The sequence below is a fragment of the Salvelinus alpinus genome, chromosome 7 (genome assembly GCF_045679555.1).
Source record: "Salvelinus alpinus chromosome 7, SLU_Salpinus.1, whole genome shotgun sequence".
In the NCBI taxonomy this organism is placed as follows: domain Eukaryota; kingdom Metazoa; phylum Chordata; class Actinopteri; order Salmoniformes; family Salmonidae; genus Salvelinus; species Salvelinus alpinus.
This window is the reverse complement of record NC_092092.1, coordinates 53,770,283-53,796,173: the sequence shown is the minus strand read 5'-3', so window position 1 is coordinate 53,796,173 and position 25,891 is coordinate 53,770,283.

Sequence of the window (25,891 nt, the reverse complement as noted above, 5' to 3'; positions counted from 1 at the left end):
ACCCCTCGGCCTCACTGTAGTAATACATTTAGATCAGTGTCTTATCCTCCCCTATGATGGCGGCCATTTTGCCATTTCCAGATCTAGTCTTCCCTATTCCATAGAATGCTCTGCCATATTGAGCAAAAAACATATCCCAGAGGAACAATGTATTTTAGGTCAGCTACATGTTTGGCCATCTGTTCTGCTAGACAACTTAAAAGACGTTGGAGAACAGTGGAGAGAGTCCAACTGAGATGGGGAGCAGAGAGAGAGGTATTCACCTGAGTGAGAAGCTTGGTTGAGATGGGACTGAGGGGCAGGTGGTGTGCTTGTTGAAAGAAACGTAGTCTTCACAGGAACGTGAACCAACCTGGTGCCAGCGTCTAGCTCATTTATCGCCCTAGAGCTTCCCAATATCCGTTTGAGTGAAATGGTAGTGGCACAAAGGATGGTGAAGTCCCTCGACATCTTCCATAACACGTGTGATGCAAATGCAGTGTAAACTGTGGTCTTGGTTGTATTTTTCCATCTAAAGGACAAAGCAGCAACCAAGTGTTGTGAAAATGACATATGACCTTAATTTGGTGTGATGGAGCTCTGTTGGAATGACCAAGAGTGGTACCAGCATTGCAATTAAAGGTGTGGACGTTTCTGTTCTCTTGCACACACCTCCTGTCAAGCTGGGTTCCACTGTGTCCAATGTGAAATCTTATACTCACGTCCTGTAGAATCCATCAAGAAATCACCAACAGAGCCACCTCATCACCAATTCATATGCAGTCTCTCAATTGGTCTTTCTCACCGTTAGGTTCAGTGTATCAACACCAGCAGGAAAATGCACAGATACACAGCCAACGTTATGGATGGCCTCGCTGATAGAGAAGAAGTAGTGGGAAAGGAAAGGAAGCAAGTGATCATTAGTGCTTTGGAAACAGTTCAAGTAATTTTCAGGATCCTCGTGAGGGCCTTGGAAACAGGCTTCCTTGAAAACTGCAGGTGGGTTTAACTTTAGGCCTTGGTCACCCAGGGCAACAGAGGGACGACCATATTGTTTTCTCATTCCTCGAAGGGTGCATGCAGCGGAAAAATGTTTCAAATCCGACGTCCGCTTCACTCTTGATTTATGTCACATTTGATGCTAGTTTAAATCAAATACAAATATGTCTTGTTTCAGTACAGTGCAAATCCAACTCCAGCAGAGAGGGAAATGTGGACCAAGGTTCAAGAGAGGTTTGGAGCCTGGGGAATTGAAGGCCTGCGGCCTAGTTGACAGGGGAAAATATTTTGTAATCTCCAGGGTGTAGCTAGTTCAAATTCAGGACTGGTTTCTACTTTCCTCCCAGGACGAGAACTTGGCTTCACTTACAACGACTATTCCAGATGTGCATCTCACTTTTGTGCCTTTTTTGTAGTCCATTGTGAATTTTTCAATACCACAATTAACAACTATAAATCATGTCCTGAATACTTCCCCTTCAATCACAAGGGAATATACAGGAACAGGCCAGTAATTCACTACAAATTGGAGGCTTATAGCAAGAAAAAAAGATAGATTGTACTGTGACAAAACCAATATAGAAAGAGAGTCTCTCAGCAATTTCATGATGGGTTACTTAGTTACAGACAGTGAATAAAGAGTCAGAGTCAGTCGGTTTGGTTCAATCGTCACAATGAACTGAACAGAGATAGCTCTTCAACATGAAGAAGTCCAGATGGGAAGAAAGTAGTTCATTGTCTTCGTATTTACATGTGGGTACCATTCATAATGCATTATGACTAGTATTTAACCACACTATTGAAAATACATCATTTATATATAGAGGACCTATAGTACAGTATAATCAAAGGATGATACTGTTTAGGTATCCACATTTGTTACATATTGAACAATGCTGTTTTAATTAGCTATGTACGGTTTGTTATAACAGCCTATAAAAATGCCTAAAATGCTTTGTATACAGGTGGGTCAAAAAAGTGGTTACAGTATAGAAAAAGAATTTCAAGGCTGCAATTTGTGACAGAAAGACAATACCTTACAGTATATGAATTGACTCCAAGGTTGTTCCTGCCTAACTTCTTCTCCGGGTGCGGTCTTCCGGGGACTCATTGTCAGCACATAACAGTCAGCTTCTGCTAGGTAATCAATGGGCATGGAAGGATGAATACAAATCTTGCCCTTTAGCTCCGGTAGACACCCGTTGACAATAACCAAGGACAAAAAAGCAAGTGAGGTTTGACAAGAACATGGGGTTTCAATAAGAACCCTATATAAGGCCCTCTTTTTGGTAGTTGTTTTTCCCTTGAAGTGGTATGCTCTTTTAAAATATTTTAGCAGTGTGTGCTTTTCCACACAGGTAAATTCAGATCAGAAGAATTTGCTTCGTGAAAACTACCTCATTGATTTGGCTTCAGTCACAACGTTAATTGTCTTTAGTCCTGATGGTGGTGATATTGCAATACGTGCCCGTAACACGTAATCAAAGAGATTTCATTAATATGCAATTACAGTTATGAGTGCTCACTGCATGCATTTGCATAGGAATCATGAAAATGTTTCCTTATTAGCAGTATTACACCCAAGAGAAGTGGACCAAAAACTTTCTGGCATATACTAGGCTTGTATACCACATACCCTACACCCCAGTCAACCACAGGTTAAATAATGCATGGCTTATCTGCTGCTTTCGCATTACACACCTTCCCCCCTTTGGCTCTTCACTCTAACCTAGTAAGCTCTTAGGACAGTTAACACAAGCATTCTCTCTCTCTCTCTCTCTCTCTCTCTCTCTCTCTCTCTCTCTCTCTCTCTCTCTCTCTCTCTCTCTCTCTCTCTCTCTCTCTCTCTCTCTCTCTCTCTCTCTCTCTCTCTCTCTCTCTCTCTCTCTCTCTCTCTCTCTCTCTCTCTCTCTCTCTCTGTATTGAGTGAGTGTTGGTGTTTACTTAGAATGGATTACATTCACTGGAGCTCAGAGCTTACATCTCAGTTCTCTGCTTTCCTATGACTGGTTGAAGGATAACTTGCTTATGGCAACAACAAAAAAACAACTTCATCTCCTAGCACGCTAGTAATTGCTGCATGAGGGAATACACATTTTAAAACATTAAGAAATATAAGGGAGGTGGGAATTCTTCATCTGGAAGGTATGTTGCCCGTGCTAATTCACTATTACAATAAGGCTGCAGTATTTTATAAAATTACAATTGGGTTGGGCACACGACTGATAGTCACATAATATGTATCTTATAAATATTGTAAATACTGTTGCATAGCCTCTCGATTCTCATCCAAGGCTTCTTTCTGTTAGAGAGCAAACAGGTGTATAGTATAGAGATGGAGATACATTTCATTTGTATTTTTGTTGTCACATACATACCAGGTAGGTGCAGTGAAATGTGTTGTTTTACATGGTCAGCCATAGTAGTACGGTGCCCCTGGAGCAAATTCGGGTGAAGTGCCTTGGTCAAGGGCACATCGGCATATTTTTCACCTTGTCGGCTCGGGTATTTGAACCAGTGACCTATCGGTTACTGGCTTTGTTTCTTCGTTAATTGAACAACGCACAATAAGAAAACATCCCTGATGATGTCAAAGAACCTGCTCTAACAAAGTTTGTTTTACCAAATGCTTGTCTCGATAAATCTGAAACGTGCATCAAAGCTTGTTTTGCTGTGGTTCCCTTTAAGATAATTCAGTCCTCTTCTCAGAACTGGAGTCACCACCCTTGATAATACACAGGGCCAACATAATACATTGGGAATTTCCTCTTATCAATAGTTACAGCTGTTATTTATAAAATATAAAACTTTGTTTTGGGCTCATTATTTCCTGATCCTTTCAGTGGGTTCATATAGATTCTGCACCTATGAAACCTGTCTGGCCTTCATTATGCCTTTGGGTACACCACTCGTCCTTCAATGAATTACTAAATGACATAATTTAAGTACAACATCTTAATTTGTGTTCCACCGCATTGTCTTATATTACAGTGAGCACAGTGAAGTGCTCCGTATTTCACCCAGCGAGCCTGTGTGCGTTGCCTGTAGTTCAGCGGGGGGGATAATGGCTTGTTAAGGCAGAAAGAGAATGTAACTACACCATCCTCTCCCTTTAATCACTCTCTCTGCTTTGATTAGCCGTGGCAGTGGAGTAACGCGTGGCATTTCCAGCCCAGTTGGGCCTTTCAGGGAAATGATTTAACGGCCCTTTCTGCTCATCCCCCCTTTTTTCATCCCAGCGGTTTTGATCTATTTTTTACTGCCTGTCTCAGTCATTTATCAAAGGCAGAATGGCTAGTAAAGTAATCTGACATTAGCACCCAATGACTAATACCTCAGGAAAAAAAGAGAAAGGAGAGGTTTGTCATTTGAATAAATCATGGCTACATGTCTCCATTAAAAATGAAAAAAGTAGGAATTGCCCCCACTACCCCAACGCGCTTTTCAAACAAATTGGCAGACGGAAGACAAGTAAGACTTAAGCGGGCAATGAAATGTCTAATTGGCATCTTTAAATACATGAATGTAACCATGTTCACTTTACATCCACCCGCACAGAATTACAAGCGTGGTCCTTCCAGCCGGACAAGTATACTGTGTATTCTGTCAGTCTTTATTGAGACTGGTTTGCCTTCCCAGTCTACAACTGCAGAGAAAGGGTCAACAAGAAGGTAAACGATGTACTATTCACTATCCCTACCACTCCTATAAGTAATCCTCTTGATCCTCACCACTGAGGGATTTATCAGTTTGTTCCTGGCTGACGAGGAGAAGGAGACTGTATAGGGGGCTATGGATGCTACTCTGCTAGGCTTTCAGAGGTCCAGACCGTCAGTCAGGCAGGCAGAGATCGAGGTAGCTTTACCCCGACGCTCGTCTCGACCCCAGACGGCCAATCAGCCACAGGCTAGTGGTCAAACTATTCCTTTGCATTATGCATGAGTTCTGTCGCTCCTCTGAGAAAAGGAGTGAGCGGGAGAGCGAAAGAGAGAGTGTTTTCTCTTATAATGTTTACAGATTACGTTAGAGTCGCTGGGTTTGTGTGTGTGTGCGTGCGTATGCGTTTGTGTATGTCAGTCCTCACAATCCTTCTGGGTTTCAATACTGTCAAGGCGTAGCTTGGGGGTTATGTGCGCAGAAAGTATTGAGAGATGTTAATTTCCCCGTTTTGTTGCCTGAAAAAGGGCGACGGGGGTTTCAGATTTCCACAATCATCCTGTATTCAATTCAATTTCATATTTCAGATCAACAACATCTTTGTCAGTAGCCATTGAATGCTTTGTCTGCAGGTCAACCTTAATTCTGAGAAGGGTCAACCATCACTAATAAGGTATTGACATGGTACATTACTGCACTGTGTGGCAATAGAGACTGCACAAGCCTTCCACTTCACTCTAGACTACACACGTAACCAGAGCAACCCTGTACACATTCGGGGACGTTTAAAAAGCACTTTCTAAGGAATTCCCCTTTGGCGACGTAAAGTTCAATTAAGCAAACAACCTCTCTGCTCGTTAACCTTGGCCCATGCCACACTGTTGATCGATAAAGCCCATAAAATGGCCGCTAACAAGTGAAGTGAGGAGACCCACTTTTCTGGGCCTTCCCTGTCCTTTCAGACAGCGTTAAAGCAGGGATCCTGAGAGTCTACGGCAGTCTACGGCACATTTTAAGTCCAACAGAGGCTCTATTGTTAATGTGTGCATTAGTGAGGAGTGTCTCACCGGACCCCGGCACTTCTCCAACTTAATTATTATGAGGGGAGACTAATGAACTGTAGGATTACAGAGGTGATAATCACTGTCTTGGTAGGTGCATTAAGTCTCGCTGTGTGTCATTATGCAGCGCAGAGCTGAGAGAGAAGGAGGAGAGAGAGGAGAAAAGAGAGAGCGAGAGAAGAGAAGGGAAGGAAATCACCCTTTAAAGCTGCTGAAAAATAAATATTTGAAGGCTTGAAACCAGTTCTCCAGTTAATTTTTATTCGATTTTTAAAGGACGCTATTAGTCGTGCGTTTTATTCTTCATTATAGTGGATAGCAGGTTAGGAGACATTTTAAATTGGGTTTTGAGAATAAGCATAGTCAGTGCCGTATGGTCCAGCTGGCATAGTAAACTCGTGGTCATACATTTTCTGAACATTTAATGTGGGGACCAAAATACAGTATACACACTAAATTGGGAAGCATTTGTTACCCTAATATGTCTTCTATACAGTACATTATGATGGGTGTACATTCGTCAATTCCAAGTGTGTGGGTGTACATCCCAGTCCTGTGTGTTTTCATATTATACTAGTTCCCGTTTTTTTATCTCTCCATAAAAGCCTGTGTACTCTGTGACTCCTCATATTTGTATTTTATTCTATGCTCTGTCTGTCAGATAGGGCCCCTCTTCTGGGGCCTGACATTTCAGCAGTGCGTGTGTGTGTACCCTTAGTGTGATTTCCACACACAACTTCCCACGACACCTCACTCCGCTCCCACCCAGCAGAGAGCTACGCAGGTCTCGCTTACCCATGAACCCGTGCTTTCGCTCCCCCAGTTGGATGCCATGGAGCCTGGCGTCTTTTTGATGTCCAGAGGGGCAGGTTCCCGATTTATCATATTTTACAGTGAAGCCTCACATTTATCATTTGGGTGTTAGTTGTGTAACAGCTGTACAAATGAGCTCCATTAGGTGAATATTGGAGATGTAAGTACGCTCCTAATTAAATTCAAACAGACTGCACCCGACCAGAGACACAATTATTTTATATGCACACAACATGATGAAGTATTCCTCTCCCTTTCATTCCATGTTACAGGGGCTAGGGAACATGCTAATATTTGCATGTTGTTGACCCTACATCATTTTCAGGCACACTGCACGGTCACCCAAGTCTGTTTGATAGTGTTAATTTGGCTTTTGAATAATTTTGTAGGTGAAGCTCGCGCAATTAAGCAGCGCTAGGTCTCCTTGCGATGGAACGACATGAATATCTTATCAGGGTGGAATTGTAATCCACAAAGTCTATACGTATTGGGTTGGTCGTAATGAAATGTTTTTCAAAAGAAAGAAAGAGATATCTTGCCAATGCTGAATTGAATTGTGTCTTTTAGGGGAATCTCTCCAAGGTGTATTTGACTGAGAAAATCTATCAAGTCTTTCTCAAAGCTCACCTTCCCAAGCAAAAATGGAGCCGCACACTTTTTTGCTTGCCTGGGACTGACTGACAAACCTATGGGTGTGATAAAGACATTTCCTGCAAAGGTCAGTATAAAAAACAACAAAGCAAAACGATAAAGAACCCTTTCGAGTGAGATTTCACAAAGTCGTACTTGCAACAAAACACCCAATGTGATCTGAGACTTAATGATTTTTGCACACAGAGGATATCTAAACGCCCAAATACACAGACAGGGAACGATAGCTAGCTCGTATTTAGCGATAAGCCTTGGGTAGACATCCAAAAAGAAGGCCATCGGATCTGAACGCTCACAGATGTCATGCTATGGTGGAGACTGCATTCTCCTCTGTCTACCTTTCCAGTCCATTGACTTCTTTTACTGTCCTGGTCCATGCATGTCTCCCTGAACATACTCTGCAGAGGTTGGGCTGCCCAGCATGATGCTAGAGAAGAGGCAGGGAGACCGGTGGAAATGGGTTGTGAAAATGGAGCCTTTGGGGTCTGCATGGAGTGGATGAAAAAAGCCTCCGACACCTGTGAAAAGGAAACTTATATTGGAGGGGTGCCCTTTCTGTTGTTTTTCAGGTCTACCCTTCTCTCATCATACCCCCATCCCTGTCACATCCACCCCACACACCCACACACACACACACACACACACACACACACACACACACACACACACACACACACACACACACACACACACACACACACACACACACACACACACACACACACACACACACACACACACACACACACACACACACACACACACACACACACACAGAGTTCCTCACTGTACTGAATCCACTGCCTAACACACCAAAATCAACAGCGCCCCGTGGGCATACCCACATATTGAAGACATCTGTGCATATTCAATGAATAGATAAATCATTTTTTTGCAGAAGAATGTTGATAAATGAGGCGCTCATTTCAGGGTTCCTGACTGCTGTGCATCTACACCCCAGTGGTCCGAAACCCCACTCAGTGTTTCCAACACACACAACCTGGACAAGGTTGGCTGATGATAGAGAATTCATTCATCAACCTCTACTGTAGATGATGGAATGTCATTTTCGATTTACACAATGTTTTCATGATATTCCTATTTTTCCATTTCGGTTACAGGAAACATGAGATGAGGACGAAGTTCTAATTTGACGTCGTCTAGCATAGCGCTAGTTTAGTTTCTGATGACTGCACTCTAGTGGCAACGCTGCAGTTCTTGAAGAAATACGCCTCTGTGCCCGTTGGTAGCCCCAGTGTAGCTCACATTGCCGTTACCTTGTGTTGCCGCCGGGTCCTTAATTCATCTCGTCGCTTGTCTTTTTAAGTTTCAGGTCAACTCTCTGCCGTCAAGGGTCTTGTTTCACCATTGATCTGTGCTGTGGCTGACATGGTCACCCAGAAGACTGATGTTTTCATTGGCGCACGGTTGAAACATGACTTTCTTACCGCTTGGTTTGCATTCAGGCACCCATCAAGAGTTCTGGACTTCAGAGGCAGAAGGAGTCACCACCATCGGGAACTCTGCTTTGACTGCTACTGACAGCCAGGACTCAAGAGGGAACCGACTCTGAAAATGATAAAAGAATGGAGAGTTCATGTCGTCGAGTAGATTTGTGTTGTATTTTTATGGTAAATAGCACGGCATTGCTGAATCTATGACGTAGTTTCACAGCAGGATATTGTGCACAGAGAGTGTAATTACATGTACAGTGGTAATATTATTGGTTATCTAATTAAAGAATACCTCATCAAATTATTAATTAGAAAATACCACGACTATCACAACTACTGAGCACTATTAGTCACACAGAAAATAGACAGAATCATAGAGACTGTTACCAGCAGAGAGGCGGACCAGAGAAGTCAGACCCTGTGATTTTCAATGATGTACTACTGTCACCCAGGCATCCCTGCAGTGCAGTGGGTCTGGTCTTGGAGGGAGGAGGGGAGGAGGAGGTGGTGAGTGAGGGGGTCTTTGTTTTCCGAGGACGGTATGGTAATCACGTCATAATGTTATTTATATCCATTGATCCGCTGGTGCTCCCCACGTCGCCGGCCCTGCAACTCTAAGGTCAAGAGCCATAGGGGGGCAGGGTTACATTTGCAAAACATGGTGGCACACCACGTCCCACTGGACTAAGGAAGTGTCCTCTCCCCTTCTGAGCCTGGCCTTGTATCTCATTGTACCCGTCGTGCCCCACGCTGCGTCCTCACACCAGTCACACGTCTTGGCCTTTTCCCCCACAAGCCCCGTCAAAGTGAAGACCGCTGACAGCACTTCCCACAACACCCTGACTGGCGCCACAGAGGCCCATTGTCGCTAGCGCTTCGAGCCGTCAAAGAGTGAGCTGTGTCGGAAATGTTATTATATTCAAACTTATTTCACTCATTGTTCTACTTATAAACTATTATCTGTAGCAGTAAGTCAATACTACTTACTCATTTCATTGTTGCAAGTGTGAAATGCGGTCCTTGTTCCCAGCCTTAGTTACATTCATCGGTTTTTGTCCAAAATATTGAGTAATTGAAACTGAACAATGCATCCTGAATGGAGGCAGCAAACAATGTACCAGGCTAGCTGTGATTTACAACCTGATAGCAATATTTTTTGGACTACCAAGAAAAGTCTTGGTGAATTATATTATTCATGCATTGAACTGCATCCATCTATTCTGCCAGAAATGCCTTAGTGTACGTCATCGAGTGTTGAGACAAATAGAACCTATTTTAAAAACCTCTTATGAAGATGTTTTTGTAGCATAAACTGGGAATTTGATATTTTTGACTGATATTATGATTGTCTGTTTGTTTCATATCTGCAAAGTAGTTAAAACGATGTCAGTTCAACTTCAAACAAACAGTCGTTCTATTACACTTTTTAGAGCATTACAATGAGCTAGACTGTTTCAAATAATCATACAATTTGAGTGCTGTGATACAGTATGTTTTCAAGTAAGAAGTGAGAAAATATAGTATCTCTCATCCATCTAATTCTAATCCCCCTATATCACACTTCATTTTTCATTACAAGGCAGAGATGATTCTCAACACCATTAAAGCGGCAATCAGCAGTATAAACAATAACAAAATGGATCCCCGCCACTGTGTCAGTAAAAAGCTGAGGGATGGGTCTGGAGAAATGTAACCACTCTCAAATTCATAGTCAGAGCTATGGATGCAAGGACTGACTATCCATGATATCAAAATTAGAGTTTTAACCATGTTTTGAGGCCATTCAGTGTTTGTGTACATTTAATTTGTTTACAAACATTGGAGTAAAACAAGTTTATATTTTGGGTTCTGAGGGGGTATGACAGTTGAAGTGAGCTCATGAGGCATTTATAAGATATGCTCGTTAAAAATCAATGGGTACATATCACAAATTTACAAGTCCAAAAATGTATGTAGCAACTGCTGATTGCCCCTTTAAGAGTTATTTTGTGGGATAATGTAAGAAAAGCTAAAATAAGAAAATGTAGTAGATGGAACAATGGCAAAATACTGAGATGCAGATGTAGTATCTTAATTTGATCATTCTGTTGTCGCTGAGAATTGTCCTGCACTGCAGATAAGCCTTGTGATTTACATAAATTCACTGTAAACCAGCAGTTCCCTTTGTCTCTCGCTTGCTCAAACGCTAAAGCACCAGACAGAATAAATGTCCTACTACTGTAGGTCTTACTACTGTGACATTCAAATGTACAAAAATATATCTGAAATCCAGCATTTTTGCCATTTTTGCAAGGGAAACTATTTCACTCATATTGTAATTAATTCTAGGTCATATTTAATAGAAATCTAGGAACAGTGGACAGTTACTTTAACATTGTAGCAAGCTTAACCCAACACTGAGCGACCTAGTCAAGAGGTACGGATGGACCTCTTGGTAGTAATGGGCATTCCGAGTCTTTTCAGTGAGCCGGGCTTATTTGGCTCCATTCAGCTAAAAGAGTCGTTAATTTGGCTCCCAAACGGCTCTTCGTTCAATAGTGCTTACAAATCTACCGAAAACCATGGGGGAATTTTTTTTTTATGTCAAGGCTACAAAGTTGCCTGCCATAATGTAAGTAAAAAAAAATAATACCTGACCAAATTATTAGATGGCCTGCAAAAAAAAATGAACACACTGCAAAAATGTGTGTGGACCAGAAAAGTCTCTACTCACTATCTATTGTTCTTGCAATGAGGAACTACTATCTTTAGTGAAAGATTTTATAACTTATCTGCCGATAATCATTGTCTGGGGCTCAAAAAGCAGTAGTGACAGTATGCAAATCAGTGAGCCAAATGAACATGTCTTTCACAGATGCGATTCGGTTCCTAATATTTTCCACGTTCTACATCTTGGCACAATGGTTAAGGTATTGGCTTGACAGGCGCTGGACCTAGGTTCGAGTCCTGGTCAGGGCTACCCCCTTAATTCGTTACATTGGTGTCAGAAGTGGGATGGCGTAGAGGTAAACGTGAGGGACTTGGTATAGAGAAAAGGTATATGTTTGCCACTTAAAAGGAACAAACATCTTTCTCACGGTGGTGGTATAGTTGTCACGGTATTGGTGAAGTTAAATGAAAAAAATGACTTGTAATTTAAAAAAATAATAATTAAACAACGGAAAAGTGGTGCATGCATATGTATTCACCCCCTTTGCTCTGAAGCCCCTAAATAAGATCTGGTGCAACCAACTACCTACAGAAGTCACATAATTAGTTAAATAAAGCCCACCTGTGTGCAATCTAAGTGTCACATGATCTGTCACATGATCTCAGTATATATACATCCATTCTGAAAGGCCCCAGAGTCTGCAACACCAAGCAAGGGGCACCACCAAGCAAGCGGCACCATGAAGACCAAGGAGCTCTCCAAACAGGTCAGCGACAAAGTTGTGGAAAAGAACAGATCAGGGTTGGGTTATAAAAAAAGATCTGAAACTTTGAACATCCCATGGAGCACCATTAAATCCATTATTAAAAAATGGAAAGAATATGGCACCAAAACAAACCTGCAAGAGAGGGCCGCCCACCAAAACTCACGGACCAGGCAAGGAGGGTATTAATCAGAGAGGCAACAAAGAGACCAAAGATAACCCTGAAGGTGCTGCAAAGCTCCACAGCGGAGATTGGAGTATCTGTCTAAAGGACCACTTCAAACCGTACACTCTACAGAGCTGGACTTTACAGAAGAGTGTCCAGAAAAAAAACATTGCTTAGAGAAAAAATAAGCAAACACGTTTGGTTTTCACCAAAAGGCATGTGGGAGACTCCTGAAACATATGGAAGAAGGTAATCTGGTCAGATGAGACTAAAATTGAGCTTTTTGGCCATCAAGGAAAATGCTATGTCTGACGCAAACCCAACACCTCTCATCCCCCCGAGAACATCATCCCCACAGTGAAGCATGGTGGTGGCAGTGTAACAGTATAACTTTAGTACGTCCCCTCGCCCCGACTTCGGGCGCGAACCAGGGACCCTCTGCACACATCAACAACGGTCGCCCACGAAGCATCGTTACCCATCGCTCCACAAAGGCCACGGCCCTTGCAGAGCAAGGGGAAACCCTACTTCAGGTCTCAGAGCAAGTGACGTAACCGATTGAAATGCTATTAGCGCGTACCCGCTAACTAGCTAGCCATTTCACATCCGTTACACTCACCCCCCTTTCAACCTCCTCCTTTTCCGCAGCAACCAGTGATCCGGGTCAACAGCATCAATGTATAACTTTACGTCGTCCCCTCGCCCCGACACGGGCGCGAACCAGGGACCCTCTGCACACATCAACAACGGTTGCCCACGAAGCACGGTCGTTACCCATCGCTCCACAAAAGCCGCGGCCCTTGCAGAGCAAGGGGAAACCCTACTTCAGGTCTCAGAGCAAGTGACGTAACCGATTGAAATGCTATTAGCGCGTACCCGCTAACTAGCTAGCCATTTCACATCCGTTACAGCAGCATCATGCTGTCAGTATGTTTTTCATCGGCAGGGACTGGGAAACTGGTCAGAATTGAAGGAATGATGGATGGCGCTAAATACAGGGAAATTCTTGAGGAAAACCTGTTTCAGTCTTCCAGAGATTTGAGACTGGGACGGAGGTTCACCTTCCAGCAGGACAATGACCCTAAGCATACTACTAAAGCAACACTCGAGTGGTATAAAGGGGAAACATTTAAATGTCTTGGAATGGCCTAATCAAAGCCCAGACCTCATTCCAATTGAGAATATGTGGTATGACTTAAAGATTGCTGTACACCAGCGGAACCCATCCAACTTGAAGGAGCTGGAGCAGTTTTGCCTTAAAGAATGGGCAAAAATCCCAGTGGCTAGATGTGCCAAGCTTATAGAGACATACCCCAAGAGACTTGCAGCTGTAATTGCTGCAAAATGTGTCTCTACAAAGTATTGACTTTGGGGGGATGAATGGTTATGCATACTCAAGTTTTCTGTTATTTTTGTCTTATTTCTTGTTTGTTTCACAATAAAAAATTGTTTGAATCTTTAAAGTGGTAGGCATGTTGTGTAAATCAAATGATACAAACCGCAAAAAAACACATTTGAATTCCAGGTTGTAAAATGCCAAGGGGGGTGAATTATTTCGCAAGCCACTATATGGCTGCCAATTGAACTGATTCCCTTGTATTTATTGATGATGTGATAGCCGACAAAAGCAGGAGGATGAATTCTGAAGAGTTTAGGCCTATATTATTTGCTCAGATTCAGCTAAACGCTTCACAGTGCAGATGGACAATGACCCGAAGCATACTGCGAAGCAACCCAAAACTTTTTTTAAGGCAAAGAAGTGGAATGTTCTGCAATGGCCAAGTCAATCATCTGACCTGAATCCAATAGAGCATGCATTTCACTTGCTGAAGGCAAAACTGAAGGCAAAACGCCCCAAGAACAAGCAGAAACTGAACACAGCTGCAGTAAAGGCCTGGCTGAGCATCAACAGGGAAGAAACCCAGCATCTGGTGATGTCAATGGGTTCCAGACTTCAGGCAGTCATTGACTGCAAAGGATTTGCAACCAAGTATTAAAACTCACAATTTAATTTATGATTATGTTAGTTTGTCCAATTACTTTTGAGCCCCTAAATTTGGGAGGACCACATATAAAAAGTGCTGTAATTCCTACACCATTCACCCAATGTGGATGTAAATACCCTTGTTTCCTTTCAAATCCATTGTGGTGGCGTACAGAGCCAAAATGATAATAACTTGGTCAATGTCCAAATATTTATGGACCTGACTGTATGGGTAAAGCGGCGGTTGAACATTTGTCATTGGCTTTGATACTCTGATTGGTTAGACACAATCCAATCGTTGATGGCAGTCTCAGACTAAAGTATGTAGAGAATGACAGATCAGCGGAAGAATTTAGTGTGAGTCCTCAGGCTATATCCGAAATGCAGCCGTAGGCTACACCTAAACTATAGCCTATACTGTATCAAAACTTGAAATTATCCCCTTTTTAAGAATAATCAAATCGTCTTGCTGCAGAACTATTTTACTCCTGTGACGAAACTGGTCAAATTAGGATCCCACATCTGTATGACTCACATTGTTGTTTGTCTCTTATTCCAAGTTGTCACAAAATTGTCATTGTGTTTTTGTTGTCTGTTTTCATACAAAGAGGTGTTCATCGTAGGGTTACATACACTCCAAATAAATATGCTGACTGGAGCTCGTCCTACCACACGCTCCTCAGAAAGCACAACTCAACCTGGCCTCGACTGTCTCTTTTTCCATAGCACACACGCATACACACTTGTTCAGCCTCCCAAGAGACCCACAGGAGTTCTCAGTACTATCCAGTCTCCCCTGACGATACAGTTCACCAGGTGTTGTCTGCAACAGGCAATTAGTAGAATAGGTGTACCTGTCAATCATGGAGCTAGAAGATTAGCTGCTTGCCCGTAATTAGTGGGTTAGAGGCTTCTTGGCCCGGAGGATAAAGGCTTTGCCAATAATGGCCCCTGGGGTATTAATTACTGAAGGTCGAAGCTGCCGAAAAGGCCAGGATCTTAGCAGCAGCGCACGTAAGATGATTGTTTGAATTTCAAAAATAATACTGGTCTGACAGTTGTTAGTGTCCCGAGGGGTTGTGGTTACAAGGTAGCCGAGGTAATTAGTTTGAAGAGGAAAGGGCATGGTTGCAGGCATGTTTGTGAAGAGCGAGGGAGGCAAATAGTGAGGGTGAGAGAGAGCGAGATAGAGCGAGACAGAACCGGAGAGAGAGTAAGTGAGAGAGAGGGAGGTAGCGACAGAGCGGTGAAAAAATGATGAGGGGATGGAGAGAGCAGCAGTGGAAGAAAATGTGAGACATCATATTTCTCCACCCTCGTAAAACTCGCTTCCCGCCTCAGTATTTCCCTCGCCGCCCCTATGATGCATAACCCAGCGGAGTGCAAAAGCCCTCGTCTGCATCGCGGTCGTGACAGTGTTTCCCTCCATCTCTAGTGGTGGCGGCAGTGAGGGCAGCAGGAGGGGGAAGGATGTGGGAGGTTGAGGGCATCCAGGCAGGCAGGCAGGCAGGGGGTGAGTGGGTCTTATTAAAGTACTAAAGATGGCCTGGCAGATGCTGCGAGGACGAAAACAAAAGGAGCGGCTCACCTTATGTCTCATGCGGGAACAGGGCAGATGCCAGGGAAATAAAAGCAGGATGGCTGGTGGCGGCCCGGTTCAGCCAGAGTTCACACGGAGGAAGGTGATAAAGTGGACCTGCCACCAGCTTACTGGGCCCTGGAGGACCTTGGGACTGGCCTCTCTCTGCCTGCTCGTAAAGGCTGCCAAGCTACATTAAAGCTAGAGAACCCCCAAATACCATGCAGCCCACACTGTCGCCTTTAACATTATGGCTGGACAAGTGCATGTAGCACTGGTGAGAAAGCTTTGCCACACGACACAACAACACACTCTGCTAATGCTAACTCAGTCTATTGAAAATGGTGGTAAACTAACTCTGGGATTTATGAAGTAGTGCAATTACCCAGTTATGGCTTTGCTGAGTTACCGTATGTCAAAGAGTATCCCTAAACACCTCATCAAATGAACCTGCACATTAGGTCTATACTGTAACTTGGATATGGTCATGGAAAACAACAGCTTAAAATGCATCAGAGTTTGCCAATCGTTCTGTAAGTCTGATTTTGCCATTATTCCTAGTCATTCTCCTGTGATTTGGGTGTAAGAGATACCCAGAATGGTCTAATGGGAAGAGCATGTGGAACATCTTCCTCACTCCTATGAGACCTTCATTTCATTTGTTGATCTAAAATCAAGACCACCGGGATGAAATGACAAGTAAATCAACACTTGCTTACTAAAAAGACTCCATTGAACATCATAGTTTAGGGACTTAGGGACAAATTGAACCACTAGGCAACTTTAACTCCGCCCAGCAGAGGGCAATGTAACAAGCTGCCCTCTCCTTCTCCTTCTCCTTCTCCTCTTCCTCTTCTTCCTCCTCCTCCTCCCCACTCGCCTTTGGCCACCATAAATCGCTCCCTCATGTAAAACTCTGCACCTGTGGCTAACGGCAGGTCCTGATCCGAGCGCACGATAAACATGTCACTCCGCTCCTAATCCGCCCCGTGTTCTTTATCTGCCCAATTATAGTACACCCATAAATAATAATAAAACAGCTCAGCATGCATACTGGCCCCAGCCGAGGGGTCGGGGAGGGGCCGAGGCTTGGACAGCCAGCCAGTCAGGCAGGCTAGGGTCATCATTTAGATGTGTGGTTAGAGCGGAGCACAAGCACTGGCATGGGAGATCCACTGCGTCATGTTTACCCTCTGCAGAGTTCATCATTTTTATTTTGACAGTTAGTATCTGGTCAGTAGGGTTCCTCCTGCTTATTTTTCCTCTGCCGGACTTGGCAGTAAGCAGTACAGCAACAGCACTGGAAGAGATCACTGTTGAGTAGCTAACATGTTAGAGGATATCCACGACTGTACTGTGCCTCCGTAGGCTACTGTAAATGTTACAGAACAAAATGGGGAATTCATTTAAACTGTGATCTATGTGCTATGCTACAGTTTAGTATAACTCTGTAGAGGGGACATGCTGAGAGCATTAACAAAGAGCATGATTGAGTTATTATTAAAGTCAGGTTTACAGACTGGTGCAGACTAATCATGTGTGAACTGTTTCTAGGATGCATATGACTGAGGTATTGTGCTAATAAAAGCTTACTGAATGCTAAATAGAACAACTTCAAATGTATACCAGTTTCAGTATAAAATAGTCTTATCCTTTAGATAGGTTGCTCTTGAAATACAGAAGCGGATTGCTTTACAGTAGCGTCAATCTACTTTGTTGATTTAATCTCAGACTCATTAAGAGGTCATTAAATTATGTTTTTTTGTGAACAGCACATTAATCCTTCTCGAGATGGTTCTAAACGCACCTTTGATTGGCAAGGTTGATTAACAATTCTCATGACATTTGACAGAATTATTAAGCGCCCTAAAGCCTAGCTAAGCTGCTGACTCACCTTGCTCCGAATGCACTGTATCTGAAACAAGGCTCACTTTTCTGTCTAGAGAATGAAATGAAAAACCTGTAGATAACCTTTTCAGGGCCATATGAAGCAAGCCATTGAACCCTTTTTGGTTCTGTTGTATAGCACAATATCTTATATCATTGTGACAAAGTATGTGATGAAATGCTGTCCTCATTGTGCAAGCCTAACAATAACAGGACCAAGTAGGCCAAACCAAAACAACGCCCTTTATTGGCAGGGGAAAAACATAGGATGGGAAGTATAATGGGAAGTATATAATGTAAAAATGTTTTACACATTTTGCTGTGGTCTGGTAACACCTGCAAAATGTTTCTTATTTTCCCCTACAACTGTTCTCGCTGACACCATAAGAACGTGTCACGTTAAACTCAAAAACAGAGTGAGGGAGGAGTGAAAAATGAATTGATTCATAACGTTAACTGCCAGGGCTTTACTGCATATATTTGGACGACTGAACGGGAAGACTGTAAAATGCAGCTGGCGTTCCCTGACGTCGTTCCCAGCAGACGCACAACGCACCCGGGCCCTGCGCCTTGTTTAGGAGGAAACAAATAGCAAATGAAAACAGATTAAATTCCACATGTTACGCACAGGTGTCAGTGTTATAATGCTTAGCAGAAAGAATATGTGTGAAAGGAGGGAAGAAACCTAGTGGTGCGTTATGTTTACTCTCTGATAATCTCCTACTCTCTTCGGGGAATGCAGTGAGCACTGCTACCGAATTCCTCTTGTCCACCAACGACAGGAGAGGTTTGATACCATTATTGTGTTTGATTATGGTGTATGTTGGCCTACGTTATGTTCCTTTATAGTGTGCAGCTTCTGTGTACACATTTCCAAACACCTTAAATCTGTGGATGCTTATGTACTGTGTGTGTTATGCCTCGGGGACATGGGATCTGATACATTTTGAAGCAATGGAACACATCGGAACACTAGGGGCAGAGAGAGTTGCATTATGAGTTGTTAGATATGGATCTAACAGTCGGATGGATAACAGTCACATTTTTTCTTAGTTGATCATACAACTTTTATGTATAGTGAATCTAATTTATGACTAACTTCAGGGTATGGCTTATTGGTCAATGGGACAAACTTTCTTGATTACAAGTCACTGAATAAAATGGTTAAATACATACTAGAAATACAAAAGAGTGATGTTTACCAGTTGTTTACTGTGCTAGGGATTTCCCATCAAGTCCTGTGGATGTTGGCCTACAGTATCAGCCCCCTTTCCAAAATCGGGATGTCCCACGGGCAGTCCACGCCTCAGGACATGAATCTACTCACTGCACACCGTAAACAGATGCTTCAGTTTCTACTCAAAGGAGTGGCTGGCCATGGCCCACCCTTTCCAGTAATTCACAGAGTAAGGGTATCAAATCCTGTTCTCACATGCAACACACTAAATACTACTCTTTTTTTGTTTTCCCTCACAACCCACTACAACAGACAGAACAGTGGATATTCGGTTTGGGTTGTCAAGACATAAAAAAGAGATAAATTGGTGCATAACACCCACAAATGCCTAAAACAGAGTATAGCTAGCTAAAGCCTCAAGCCAAAAGCTCTCGAAGCACCGTCCACTCCCTGCCTCTTTGTTTGAGGCTTGGAGGAGATCCAAGTTGATTAGCAGACATCAGCGAAGCCAGGGGTGTTGGCTGGAGTTAATAGTCTGTCTCGAGTCCATCAGGCGACTTTGCAGTGTGGCAACAGGCTAACTCCCCCTTGGTGACTTCGAAATGCTCTCATGAACACCAGCTCCCAGAACGCACCATTGCTCCCCTCACAGGTTTCCAGATCTCCTGTCCTTCCTAAATGAACCTACCGAAACTAGCATTAGCTTATCATGCTCTATGATGAGGATGAAAGATGTGAAAACAATTATTACTTCCGTTTGATAATCATTGGCTGAACAAAAATACATTTGAGAGGCAAACGGGAAATCAAAATTGGAGCGGCCTCTCAAATAACAAATGAGCCAACAGGTCAAGGGTAAGTAAGAAGAGGTATCTAATTGTAAGCAAATGTAAAGTGTACCCGTCCAGCCGACACATTTATGTGGAATATAATTTCATTGAAACGTGCTAAAACAATCTCAGGTGAAGGTGTATTGCATTGGGCCTTCAAAATAAATAGAAAATCATCACTTGTGCTGTGGAGCATCCTTGCCTTTCTCTCCCTCAGGAGTCGTGGTATAGAATTCCTCTCGACAGTCTGACGATCCCTGTCTTTGTTGCAGTGAGAGGGGCCTCAGGCCATGAGGCTAACAACAAAGTTGCTAAGCAACCATGTGAACATAAAACATCCATCAAGTCTATGTAGTATGTAGAACAGTCGATATGAGGCCATATGGTAAATATTGCAATGAGCGGCATATGTATCTAGCCGTCCGTTGTTTATGAAAGCTTTGTATTAATCTTAGTGCCTTAGAGGCAGAGTGGATTTGCATGCAAAGAGAGCTTGCAGTGGTGGATAGGCTCCAGAAGGCCCTGCAGGAAGAGGGGTGTGCTGGACTGGAACAAACCAGTCTATTGCCAACTGGGACCAGGCTTGTATACCAGCGCAAACACAAAGCAGTCCATGGTCTGGAACACTCCAACACCCCCCCCCTCTCTCTTTAAGCACTTTCTCTGCCCGCTCCTTGGAAGGGCTTCATTAAATAGATAAGGAACGCCTGCCCAAAATAAAGTAAACAATCGACAAGAAAGCAATCAGACTATTTACACAGTGTCATATCGTGATATATGCTGTTATGGTTACAAGATAAATGTTATTTGTGAGAAAGGAGATATTTCCATAATATGTGTCAATTTGGGACTCACTGCATAAATACAATATGGTATTATGGAAAATAAAACTACGTTTCACACTATCAATTCATGTCAGTATGTTAAATGACGCTTCACAAAAAAAGAATAGCTCTGAAGAAATTGTCCCAAAACTAAACAAGGTAACAGTGTGGCATTCTTACTGTAAACCTTCTGCACATCCTTTGGAGGGTATTTGCCCTTAGCCCTGAAGAGGACATGTTGAAGTACATACTATACAGTATACTGGAGCCATTGCAACATACTATAATATGAGAATATGGCTACCATGTGGAAATGACATTACTGTTTTATTACCGATGTGTGTTGCTAAGGAGCACTATACAGTTGAAGTCGGAAGTTTGCATACGCTTTAGCCAAATTCATTTAAACTCAGCTTTCACGATTCCTGACATTTAATCCTAGTAAAAATTCCCTGTCTTAGGTCAGTTAGGATCACCACTTTATTTTAAGAATGTGAAATGTCAGAATAATAGTAGAGAGAATGATTTATTTCAGCTTTTATTTCTTTCACCACATTCCCAGTGGGTCAGAAGTTTACATACACTCAGTACTTGGTAGCTTACCTTTAAATTGTTTAACTTGGGTCAAACGTTTCAGGTAGCCTTCCACAAGCTTCCCACAAAAAGTTGGGTGAATTTTGGCCCATTCCTCAAGACAGAGCTGATGTAACTGAGTCAGGTTTGTAGGCCTCCTTGCTCGCACATGCTTTTTCAGTTCTGCCCATAAATTGTCTATGGGATTGAGGTCAGGGCTCTGTGATGGCCACTCCAATGCCTTGACTTTGTTGTCCTTAAGCCATTTTGCCACAACTTTGGAAGTATGCTTAGGGTCATTGTGTATTTGGAAGACCCATTTGCGACCAAGCTTTAACTTCCTGACTGATGTCTTGAGATGTTGCTTCAATATATCCACCAAATTTTCTTCCTCATGATGCCATCTATTTTGTGAAGTGCACCAGGCCCTCCTGCAGCAAAGCACCCCCACAACATGATGCTGCCACCCCTGTGCTTCACGGTTGGGATGGGGTTCTTCGGCTTGCAAGCCTCCCCCTTTTTCCTCTAAACATAATGATGGTCATTATGGCCAATTGTTTCATCAGACCAGAGGACATTTCTCCAGAAAGTACGATCTTTGTCCCCATGTGCAGTTACAAACCGTTGTCTGGCTTTTTTATGGCGGTTTTGGAGCAGTGGCTTCTTCCTTGCTGAGCGGCCTTTCAGGTTATGTCGATATAGGACTCGTTTTACTGTGGATATAGATACTTTTGTAGCTGTTTCCTCCAGCATCTTCACAAGGTCCTGTGCTGTTGTTCTGGGATTGATTTGCACTTTTCACACCAAAGTACGTTCAATTCTAGGAGACAGAGTGCGTCTCCTTCCTGAGCGGTATAACGGCTGCGTGGTCCCATGGTGTTTATACTTGCGTACTATTGTTTGTACAGATGAACGTGGTACCTTCAGACGTTTGGAAATTGCTCCCAAGGATAAACCAGACTTGTGGAGGTCGACAATTTTTTTCTGAGGTCTTGGCTGATTTCTTTTGATTTTCCCATAATGCCAAGCAAAGAGGCACTGAGTTTGAAGGTAGGCCTTGAAATACATCCAGAGGTACACCTCCAATTGACTCAAATGATGTCAATTGGCCTATCAGAAGCTCCTAAAGTCATGACATCATTTTCTGGAATTTTCCAAGCTGTTTAAAGGCACAGTCAACTTAGTGTATGTAAACTTCTGACCCACTGAAATTGTGATACAGTGAATTATAAGTGAAATAATCTGTCTGTAAACAATTGTTGGAAAAATTACTTGTGTCATGCACAAAGTAGATGTCCTAACCGACTTGCCAAAACTATAGTTTGTTAACAAGAAATTTGTGGAGTGGTTGAAAAATTTGTTTTGATGACTCCAACCTAAGCGTATGTAAACGTCCAACTTCAACTGTATATACTTTTTTTGTACATTCCTGTCATTCAGCAGACACTCTTATCCAGAGCAACTTACAGGTGCAATTAGGGTTAAGTGCCTTGCTCAAAGGCACATCACCAGATTTTTCACCTAGTTGGCTTGGTGATTTGAACCAGTGACCTTTTGGTTATTGGCCCAACATTCTTAACCGCTAGGCTACCTGCCGCTCATATGTCATGAAATGGGATGGAACCCAACTTTGTTCAAATACTTCTGGCATAGTATCTCTACTTCAAAGACACACATACAGAATTGGAGCCTGGTATGAGGCTATACACTGAGTGTAGAAAGAATTAGGAACACCTTCCTAATATTGAGTTGCACCCTCCTTTGCCCTCAGAACAACCTCAATTCGTCAGGGCATGGATAAATGTTATTTGTGAGAAAGGAGCCATTTCCATAATGGTAGTAGGTGCCAGGCGCACCGGTTAGAGTGTGTCAAGAACTGCAACTGTGCTGGGTTTTTCACACTCAACAGTTTCCAAAGGTGTATCAAGAATGGTCCACAACCCAAAGGACATCCAGCCATCTTGACACAACCGTATGGAAGCCCAGGAGTCAACATGGTCCAGCATCGCTGTGGAACGCTTTCGACACCTTGCAGGGGATGCTGGCCCATGTTGACTCCAATGCTTCCCACAGTTGTGTAAAGTTGGCTCGATGTCCTTTGGGTGGTGGACCATTCTTGATACACACGGGATACTGTTGAGTGTGAAAAACCCAGCAGCGTTGCAGTTCTTGACACACTCAAACTGGTGTGCCTGGCACCTACTACCCTACCCCGTTTGTCTTGCCCATTCACCCTCTGACTTGCACACATACACAATCCATGTCAATCCATGTCTCAATTGTTCTCCTCCCCTCCATCTACACTGATTGAAGTGGATTTAACAAGTGACATCAATAAGGGATCATAGCTTTCACCTGGATTCACCTGGTCAGTCTATGTCATGGGAAACTGCAGGTGTTCCTAATGTTTTGTCCACTCAGTGTATAATAAGCTGTGTGAATCCTCTTGTACCTTCTCAAATTCAAACACATTATCATCCATAATCCCATGCCACTTCGCCAGCATTACAAATGTTGCACATGTGTTTCCCAAACACTGTAGGCCTCCACCATCAGAAATCCCTGCTTAAACCCCAATATAATTCATTATGACGTTTGAGACGAAGGGAAAAGGAATCAGAATCATCACACGGTGGGTGCCGTCCAGCCCATTAAATCATGGGGATCACCTGCTGCCACTTGCTTTCTTTACCAATCAAGCGGATCCATGCCTGCCTGAGCATGACCTCCTCCTGCCTGCACTTCCTGTTGGGGCCCCGGGGCCCCCAGTCTACTGCAGCCAGGGGACCCGTCTCACAGGGATCAAGCCGAGGGGTCCATAAAAATCTATGATCCTCCACAGCCCACTGGCAATGGCGTTTCCTCTACACGAGGAGCAAAACTTGAGCCTGACCTCTGGGGAATATAGGAGAGGGAGAAGACATGGCTAATCAAACAGTAAGCCCAGGGTGCTGCTTTAACATCAGGGGTTATCTGGGAGGTACTGTACCATGTATGGAGAAATAGTGCTCATTAGTAGCCTACCAATATTAATATGCTGATTACAGTTTACTATATATAATTATGTAATTATCTCTTTAACTTTACTGTAGCCTTCTTTATATAAAAATACAATCATCAATCAATCATACAACCAAATATATTCTGTGGATAGCATTTAGATATACATAAATTGCTACATTTCCCAATTCCCCACTTCAGCTTGTGTGGAACAGCCAAACACTATACGTACAGTATGAATTAAGAGATGGGAATTGGGGCGACACTCTGTGTACAGATGGTCATCCTGAACCAAGACAGGAAACCAAACACTTCCTGTATTATACACTTAACACTGTACTATTTCCTCTTTGGACACATCATTCACACAGAGGGTGGTTGAGAAAAACAAATCGGGAACACTTAAGGAGCTAAAACAACATCCTGAAGCACTAGGTAATGGGGTCCTTAAGGCTGCGGGTTAGGTGCCTGGGGAGTGCCTGTCAAAACTCTATTCATAAGACACCGCATGTGAGTACAGGGAACATGCACTCTCTAACGAGCATTAAGCCTTAGGTAAGTAGGTAACCTTGGACTCCAAACAACCAGCCACCAAGCTCACAGAGGTCAAGTCTCATTTTCATCTGTCTTGATCCGATCACAATCCTGTTCGGTAGCCTTCTGTCTAGCTACAGAGCCCTATGACACATTCTGATTTGGACATTGACATATCACTCTGCCCTCTCCATTAGTAGCCTTCTTCTTTTTTGTCAACACATAGGAATGAGCATACAATTGCTAACTATAGCTATGCTGGTTTACCATTAGGAAAGGCCTTCAAGAGCTGAGGGTTGTCCGTAAAATATAAGCTCTAAAGCCTTCTTCCCACTGGCAGTTTGAAGTAACTTTTTTTCAATATACGATTAGAGTCTGATCATTTTCTGCAGTCTGAACAGTACAAGGAATCGGATATTTCAAGACACATTTCAAACCACCTTTGTATGTGTTTTGAAATCGGATACATATCTGATTCCTGGCCATGCGACTTGTGTTTGAACGGTCAAATCTGATTTATTTGCCCTGAAGTGGTTTTCAGACTGTTATTTGGCATATCTTGTTGCTTGCTAGCAACTATGTTTACAGTTTTGACAAGAACATGTGGTAGCTAACTAGCTTGTTAATTGTTTATAAACAAATGAGTGAATGTAATAAACAGCTACCTAGCTAGCTAGTTGACTGTTGTGGCTAGACAAAAAGGACTTGAAAGTTGGACCATCTTATCCTTTGAGGCTTTTAAAGTGTTCTTAAAGTATGATTTTGAACATTCAAAGCCACTGGGAGACTTCCATGGCTGGCATTGTCGTGGCATTAGCTTGCTACACAACAACTTCTGTTCTGACTGAGTGAGTACATTGCACCAATCAGCCAACGCCCCTACCTACCCACAACACCCACCATTACCATGACAACTAGCATAGCCATGTCAGCAAATGACTACAGTATGAACACACACAAATCCGATTGGGTCACTTGTAACTTGCTGTTTGGACAGTCAGTATTTCAAAAATGATTTCACAAACAAAACTGAACAAGTTGTGAACAAGTCTCGATAGACCACCCTGTGACTTGACATAGCCCCGCGTGAATCCATTGTGCAATTCACATCAATCCCTACGCTCTTTCTCTAAACTGGGGGTGAGAACACATCGTAGTGTTCTGAGAGTTGTGGGGCATGTCTCTAAGGCATTCCACATTATCATGCAGGTCCTCTTCCGCTTATTGTTGAGCAGTGTCATAACCACATAACCGCTGATATCAAATACTACAACGACAAAAAAAAAAGTGCTTATCTGTGTAGTGGGTGG